Genomic DNA, 8,012 nt, shown 5'->3' on the forward strand with positions numbered 1-8,012 from the left:
CGGTGCAGCTCCCCAGGGCCTATAATATGGGCATTGCACTTCAGTGGAGGGGTTTGTATGTATGAGACTCATATGAATGAGCTCATATGATGCAAGGTTCTGCAGTCAATGGGAGTTTTGGGTGTGCAATGAATGCAGGATCAGGCACCTAGAAGTGAAAGACTGTCCTGCTAAGTTTTCTAAGTTATCCAGGATCAGATTTCTCACTCAATCAACATTTCTTAATTGTCTGATAGTGAATTTACTGTCTAGATTCTGATCTTCAATGGTTCCAATTCAGAAATAAACATGATTGTCTTTTTCAGTTTATTATTTTTCTAGCATTTGGATCACCAGGTTTGCTGAGTAATAGTGAAGTCCTTAGATACCAAAAACCCTTATTCCACTCACTGGGCATTTTGGCTTACAGCGATTGCAGAACCAGACCTTTTGAAGGCAAAGCTGTGTTCATACCGAACCCAATGAAGTCAGGCATTGTTCCTTCTGCTCTTTGGCTTAGTAATATTAAGTGGTCATAGGCTGAGTATGTGGAATCCAAGCAAACAACATTGTATCTATTTTTAATTAGTTGCTTTAACAAAACACTATCCAAACTTGTAGTTGGAGAGTGATCCCTGGAATGAGAAAGGACTTGAGCCTCTGATATATATGAAAGAATTTTGAATCCACAAAATAACTTCCTCTGCTTCTAACTTCCCAATCCCTAGTTACTCCTGTTTGTCCCTTCTTGCATTCCTTGTGCACCCCAGGCTCCCACTGAGCTCAAAGAACTCAGGAGAATGAACTCCATGGCAATTCAAAGTAAACAAACTGCAATATTATAATCCAGATTCCGCATTTTGCAGGTTACAATTTCTGGCAATCTTTCGGTTCTATGATGCGCTAACCAACATGCCCTCCTCAACCATAGTATATTCTGTAAACCTCTTGTGTGAAAAGTGGGTGTTTTATAGAGAGAGCAGTATCTTCATATCCCAACCAGGCCAATCAATCTTTGTTCGCTTTTGTCCTTTTACACTAAAGCTTCATCAAAGGTCTTTATAAAATCAATTGCAGTAAAATTTTCCCCTAATATCTTTATTTCAGTAACTGAAGTGCACCCTAAGGTAAATAAGTTTGTTGCCCAAAACCAGCTGCTGGAATAAATTTATCTCCGCTGTCAGTCACACTGTTGAAGTCACCATTGTGGAAGAAGTAAGGTGGGGAAGTGCTTAGAAGGGAACAGCAGGGGAATCAATTGCAATGGGAACCATGTGGTTGGAGGTAAAGTATTTACCCAATATGTCTATCACATCTTCCAAAAGGACAATGCTATTGGGAGAAAATGTTGTCCCCATAGATAAAAGTAAGGAATGTCATTTAAAAAAAAACTTTAATATTCTTCATTTATTCGAGGTTGCAATAACAGAGAGAAAGCTGTATTCATAAAACAAAATACTGTTCACTGCAAAGACATACAGCATAATTTAATAAATAGCAACAGATGAAGGATGACTGTCTTCAAGTGTGTGAATGGGGAATTCATATCTGATTTAGCACTTGTTGGGGAGCAGAACCTTGATAATGAAAAAAACAACACACTATCTGAAAACAGCACTTGTGTTGACAAAACCAATGCTGTGCACTTGTAAAACATCTTCCATTTGAGGATCACTGCGTGTTTTACAAGCATCAATTCTCAATGACTTTAACGTCCCCATTGATGTGTTGGCTAAGTTGGTTCAAGATTCTCATGACAACCATGGGATTACCCCAGGTGCTAGGTTCAACTCCTACAGCTGGCCACACTGTGTGGGGTTTGGGTTAAGATTAGTTATCGGAGAGTTGCGGATTGTGTCATGGACCAAATGTTAATGCCCGTGGTTAGAAGTTAGAATATAACTCTCCTTTTGATGGTCCATTTTCATTAGTGAACAGAACACAAGTGCTTCTAGATGGGTCTGAATACAATACTGTATCGCCGACACACTTCTCTGTTGGGAGTTTAATAGGATTTACAATGATCTTTTGTCCTGAACTATCAGTAGACTGACCCTTAGATACCATCTTCCCTGGCTCTGCCTCACATGGTCTACAGCTGATCTGCAACAGATGGTGAAGCAAAATGGCAGCTTGTTAGAGCTCTGCTGATGGAAGCCTCATGCAGAAACTGACTGCATCATTAATGATTTTTAAAGTCTTATGCTATGAGTGTGAGGAAGGCAAAGAAATACTTCTGTTTCTCCTCCATAGCAGCTGTATAATCTAAAGCAGTGGCTTTGTTCTGGGTGGTGGATAGTCTGGTTAATCAAGCTGTCCTCACTTGGCTATTGTGAGGAAAATTCAGGTTATTCTGCAGATAAAATTGATCAGATTGGGGCAAAATTATCTGCATCTACAGACGCAGGGTGCTAGCTGGAGGGGATGAATGCTAAGTCTACCTTGCTTAAATTTCAGCTCACCAATTCATTGTGGAAACTTCATGTCACAATTTCACAGGAGCGTAAGGGTATCTCTTCAGTGCAGTTAGCTAGGTCTCTTTCCCAGGTGTTGCAGCTAACTCTTCTCCCATCCATGCACAAAGTTTGAGGGTGCATTCACCCTGAGGCTCTGAGTGCTTCCGCTCAGACAAATAATCTGCCTACTTTGCAATTAAGACGCAGTCTAAATCACTCAAATGATGATAGTCTTCCAATGCCTTCCCACAATTTCCACCATGAGGCTTTGTAGTATGGCTGCTCAGACCCACGCTAGGCTAACCTGGAGGCTGATCTTCTGAGTTAACATAGCGAAGACAGGCCCTAAATGTCTTGCCCTAGTTCATATGTAAGGTCTGTGACAGACCCAGGAATAAAACTCAGATCACCTGATTCCTAGTCCTATGCCTTAACCATAAAGCCAGGCCGTCATTATTTTTTAACCTGCTTTTCCATTTGCTTTAAACATTAAGTGCTCATCTAGACTTGGATTTGGAATGTGGTAGATAGTGCCTGTTAATAGCCTAGTGGAGACGGGTTGAGTTAAAGGCGCATTGTCTTGTCTACACGCTATGTAGTTACATGTTAACTAACACCTTCCAAATCCTAGTCTACCCAAGACCTACCACAAGGACAAATACTTACACTATAATGCCAGCATTTATATCCAAAGCCCATCAAAATCAATGAAATTACTCTCTTGGACAACTTCTACAGGGTTTGGATCAGACTGTTCTATTTATTGTACTGGAAATACATGATCTGTCCTCAAAATGAATTAAAGGCATTGGGCTATCCCAAAGTTATAAAGCTAAACGACCAGCCCTCCCAATTCTCCCTCCCAATTACTCCTACCTCACAAATGCCTTCACCAAGTGAATTCTCTGCTGGTAAAACACATCCTGTGACACCCTTCGTTGCTTCAGATGACAGATTTGAGACTTGTGGCTCAGATTAAAAGCTTGATAATGTACCTTTGGGGGACACGTTAATCAGCATGTTGGTATAGCTGGACAGGCATTTTACTATCCGCTTCTGAATGTCTTGAAGACTTGAGGACACAAATGAAATTCCCTAAAACAACAGATGGAAAATACCAAGAAGCATTTCCGATAACTAGCTGCTGTGCTACATTCAAGGCTGTTGTTTGTTTGTTCGGAGCAACTCACACTCCTTGCTAGAGGATATTGTGAAGGCCAAGACTATAACAGGGTTAAAAAAAGTAGATAAATTCATGGAGAATGGATCCATCAGTGGCTCTTAGCCAGGATGGGTAGGGATGGTGTCCCTAGCCTGTTTGCCATAAGCTGGGAATGGGCAACGGGGATAGATCACTTGATGATTGCCTGTTCTGTTCATTCCCTCTGGGGCATGTGGCATGGGCCCCTGTCAGAGGACAGGATACTGAGCTGGATGGACCTTTGGTCTGACCCAGTATGGTCATTCTTATGTTTTTATGTTTGTAAAGAGAGTCACAAACTCCCCCTTAATCTTCCTCTTGTTTCTTCTAATTCGTTAAATAGCCGGGAAGTGATTCACTGTCTCATCCAAGTGAAGTTAATGCACTGTAAATAGGCCTGGAAGGGTAATCAAGTCCAATCTCTTACTATTGCAAGCAACCCCATCACATAAACCGATTCATAAACTTTGGCCTGGTCTACGCTAGAAAATTAGCTCAGTTTAACTATGCTGGTCAGGGGCGTGAATAATTCACACCCCTGAATGGCGGATATAAACCAACCTAAGTCCTTGTGTAGACAGCGCTAGGTCAGTGGAAGAATTCTTCTGTCAGCCCAGCTACTGCCTCTCAGGGAGATGGATTAATGACACCAATGGGAGAATCCCTCCCATCGGCGTAGGTAGTATCTACACTGAAGTGCTGCAACTGTGCTGCTGTAGTGTTTTAAGTGCAGACAATCCCTTACCAAGCTCCAGCTTAAAAAACTGTGCAGACACTCTATTCCAGAATAAAAGAGCTTTGAAAGCAGCGTAATTATACCAGAATTAAGTCACTTTTATTCTGGAATAGAGTGTCTATACAGGGAGTTGTACCAGCAGAGCTATAGCGGTATAATCTGCGGAGCGGAGAAGGTTCTGCCAATGCAGAAATACGCTTACCACTATAGAAATGCGAATGATTCTTTTCTTTAATAGAGAATTAAAAAATTTAGGAACTGGTATGTAGCTAAGCACTTCAATGTGCCAAAGGCAGTCTGTGGTACTGGCAGACCAGGTGCCATATCATGCCAAGATCTCCATGCCTCAGTTAAATACAGGCAAATATATAGATTAAATCAGTCTGGCTCACCTGTGTGTTAGTGTTGTTACAATAGGTATTAGACTTATAAGAATGTGTTTAGGCTTTATTGAATGCTTGTGAGTTGCTGCCTGCATTAATCTCGTTCATAACTAAGGCTATGATTATGTCACGGAAGTAATGGAAGTCATGGACTTCCATTGACCTCCATGACATTTTCTGCCCCGGGGCTGGAGCTCCCAGCTGCACCCCCACAGCTCCCAGCGCCCATCCTCGTGGAGGGAACTCTGCAGCTCCCCAATCACCGTGCTGGGGGGGGGGGAGGAACACCCCAGATCCCCAGCAGCACAGGGTGCTGAGCTGATCCTGCCTCCCCATTTTGTCAGTGAAAGTCAGGGACAGGTCACAGGCAATAAACAAAAAATCATGGAAGCTCATGACCTGTCCATGAGTTTTACTACAAATATCCGTGACCAAATCTTAGCCTTACTCATAATTTCTGTATCTCATATTGCGAGGTAATATTTGATCACTTGCACTGTAAGCTTCTGTAACTGTGTTAGTACGAGCTCGGAGACTTTAACTAGTGTGAAATGCTGGTCTCCAACAGAAGGTGTTATGGCTTGCCTGACAAGGAAGGCCCATCAACACCAGATGGACTAGAATGGAACGTTAAAGAGGTTGCAAGACTTTGTTGTTACTCTCCCCTCCCCACACCCCAGTGAAGATGAGTCTTGAAAATGAATTCCTCCCGTCAGCTGAGTTTGCAGCTCAAATCAGAAGGGGGAAAGGGAATAAAACCCCCTAACAAGGAGGAACTAGATCTCACTGCTGCTTGGATTCTGGAGGCAAGGTTTCTAGGCATGAGCAAGGGATCCTGAGCTGCTTTGCCTGGTTAGTCCTAAAGGACACACAGATCTTGCTTATTCTAGAAGCTTCTATTACCTTTTGAAACGTAAGACTGTAACTGGTTTGTGTGTCTGTTTACCTGCTTTAGCGTTGTAAATAACTCATTTCTTTTTCCTATTAATACATTTGTATATAGTTTATTATAGGATTAACTACAAGCATTGTCATTGGTGTGAGATCTAAGGTACAATTGACCTGAGATAATTGACTGGTCATTTGTGACTGGAAGTAACCTGAATATTGCTGTGATTTGACCATCCATCACAAAGGTAGGCTTGCCTAGGTGACAAGATAGATTGGCATACCCAAGGGGACTGCCAGTGACTCCATGTTAAGGCTATTATAGTGTCTGAAGAGTTTACACTTGATAATTGGTTGGTGAAATCTAAGCATAGAACCCCCATGCAAGTTGGGGTTTGTGCCCTTGTTCTTAATAGTCTGCCCTGAGGTTGGTACTTACGCTCTTGAGTCACTGCAGAACAGCTTGACATAGTCAGTTGTTTGATTGCTTTGTGCACGTCACAAGCAATAACCTCTTGTCCTCGCTGCATCCTGTTTTTTAATAGTGATATACTTTGTCATTCAGTACTAATAGAAAAGCATGCGTTCGTTCACATATCAGATAGGGCAAAATGGTTAGAATGAGACTGAAAATGAATTGCGAAATGTCCTACGTGATGTCATGCAAAGTGTCAGAAGCTACCAGCCACAAGCCAGGGGTATGGAGAAAGCATCCTTGCCATACTCTGTGAAGTGAGCCTTGCCTTCTCTGAGCAATTCACACAACATCACTCCTTACACTTCACTACCAAGAGATAAGGAAAGACAATGGCATCCCTGTCATGCCATTCTGTACCCAGAATGCACAATTAACGCTAAACACGGCGGGGGGGGAGGAGGGGGCGGTTCAGCTGAACTGAGTCTGCCTCTGACAGAGGGGTTGAAGGCATAACATAGAGGGAGATCGACCATCCGTTGTTTTCTCTGACAGTATGAACTGTGAAAGATCTCCAGCAGCCCACGGTTTTGGAGAGAGACTCTCATTTGGAGCAAGTTCTTTTATTCTGACATCTATATAGGGGAACATCATGTCAGATATTGACCCAGAATCTCCAGTAGGCTCAGTGCCAATACAGGCGCTGTCAATGATTTTCTAATCAGTACAATACCGGGCAAAGTACATTGTTTTGTATTTGATAATATTTTAAATGTGGTGATCACTAGTGCCTGGGTAATTTTTTGTTGTTGTTTAGTCAAACAGAGAAGATCCAGACAGTTTATATAAGGAGTCTTGGCGAGTTCAACATTTTCTGTCCCAGGAATCAAATCAAAGATTTATCTCAAAAATAAGTGCATTAGGTTTTACCTTGCCTGACACATCACATGCTACTGAGGATCAATAACCTGTGTGGGTCATCTCAGTACTTCTCCCATGTTTATATCCAGTACAGAAAAATGAAGAAGGAAAAAAAAAACACTCTACTTATTTAAGATCAGTGGGAAAGTTTAGAACCAGCCTGGAGAACTTAATTTATGGATTCAGAAGAACCTAGTTATTTTCCTTTAAATGCATAAATATGCAGATGAAAGGAGACATGATCTGGCCACTGGCCATCCTGCTTCAGGCTCAGTCTAATTATCAGCTGCCAGATCTGCTGCTTTTAAAGTGGTGAGAGTGATTAAAGATGCAAGGGCAATTGAAGAAAGATCAGTTCTTACAAGGACTTGTTTCTATTTTATAACCCCATGACAGCTTGGCCTTATGAGTGAATCTGCCCATACAAGCTGAGGGAGCAAAGTTCTGCTGATCACAAGGGTTTTTTTTTTTTTTTTTTCAACCACATGCTTTTAAATAAATTGTTTTCCTCAGGAGATTTTACATAGATATATTTGCCAAGGTAAACTAACTTCCTGTCCTGAGCCAAGTACAATGCTGTGCAATATAATATAGGAGGCATGGGCAGGGTGCATTTTCGTGAAGAGCAACAACACAAACAGAACAGAAGTTGAGTTCATGAAAAGCATCCGACTGTTCACACCATCCAAACCAGAGAGGGTTGGACCTGAACTAGACTATGGTGAAAGCAGGCTCTCTTTCATGAGATTTCTGGGAATTCTCTTTTCAGGTTGAACTGGAAATGCCCATGGAACAGAATCTTCCTGCAGTGCTTGGAGAGGAATGACAGTCTTGTGGTTAAGGCACTGGCCTGGGGTATCTTTTGCAGTGGCTGCCATTTTCCCCATCTTAGATTTGTAGCCCTCTGTTCTTATTTTACGCAAGGTCAAATAGCCTGGTGGCATCTGTCATCTTTTTGGCCCATATTCACAAGGGGACAGAGTCTGGTTCCACAAAATATGGTCTAGGAAACCCAGAGGAGAATGAGTCTGTT

Source organism: Lepidochelys olivacea, assembly GCF_965140295.1.
Source record: "Lepidochelys olivacea isolate rLepOli2 genome assembly, chromosome: 6".
NCBI classification, from domain to species: domain Eukaryota; kingdom Metazoa; phylum Chordata; order Testudines; family Cheloniidae; genus Lepidochelys; species Lepidochelys olivacea.